This window comes from Etheostoma spectabile, chromosome 3 (assembly GCF_008692095.1).
Source record: "Etheostoma spectabile isolate EspeVRDwgs_2016 chromosome 3, UIUC_Espe_1.0, whole genome shotgun sequence".
Lineage (NCBI taxonomy): Eukaryota > Metazoa > Chordata > Actinopteri > Perciformes > Percidae > Etheostoma > Etheostoma spectabile.
The window spans coordinates 27344652-27345719 of record NC_045735.1 but is presented as its reverse complement, the minus strand read 5'-3'; positions in this window follow the sequence as shown (position 1 = coordinate 27345719).

Below are 1068 nucleotides of genomic sequence, written 5' to 3'. Positions count from 1 at the left end.
ATATAATACTGTTTACATATTGGAATGGAGTTGCTGCATGTACATTGTACATCTACAATTGCTAGCAATGTCACATTGGTCACTGTATTTTATGTAATTTCATGCTGTTTTCTGATTGCGTTGTTAATAGCACATTGTGAGAATTTCTGGATTACCATTTTTGTTGGAAAACCAATGACTTTACCTAATTTTTCTCATGATCGTCAACTTTCATCTAACACATGAAAATAGCACTGCTTTAGAGGCCTTCACACATCTCCCATTTTTATGGAAATCTTAAAAATACGATCAATGCTTTAAGGAACTTCATTCCAATTAATGTGTGCGGTGCCTGCATGTTGACTTTGTCTTTACAGCTGTCTGTGGAACTATAGCTGACAACGAATTCAACAAACTAGGCTGTCATTTAACTGTTGTGTCCAAACCTGCACCAAATGCCAAATGCTGTGGAAAAAGTGAGTAGAGCTGAAACTGAACACAGTATTTTGGTGAAAAAAATCTGGCTCATGTGAGCTGTATTGTGGTTGAGATAAAAGTGGAACAGTTTTAAGAATCATCACTCCACAGATGCCTATGATGAGGACAAGAAGATGTGTTGTGGTCCCTTGGGGAACAAGACGATCCTGATGAGAAAGTCCAGGGACAACCGGTGCTGTGGACATGACCAGTTCAACCTTAACACTGAGTGCTGCTGTGGGGACGAAGTTCTTAAGACACAACCCATCACATCCATGTGCTGTGTGAATGAGTCAGGTGCGTCTTGGTTTATATTCACGATATATAGCCAAATGTCCGGTAACTTCCACTTTCTTTGTGTTGGAATTTTAAACTTCGGTGGATTTGTGAGGATTATGGTTAACCTTTTCTCAGATACCTGCGTAAATTGAGAAAGCTAGCTGGACTATCTGTGCAATCTGAGTTTTTCTGTTTCACGACTAAAACAACTTTGGAACTTAGACATGTTCCACCTAAACAAGTTCCTTCCCGAGGCTAGTTGGCAGCGGCGCCGTGGCTCAGCCCGGTGCTAAGCCATTCACGATTGTGATTGGTTTAAAGAAATGCCAATAA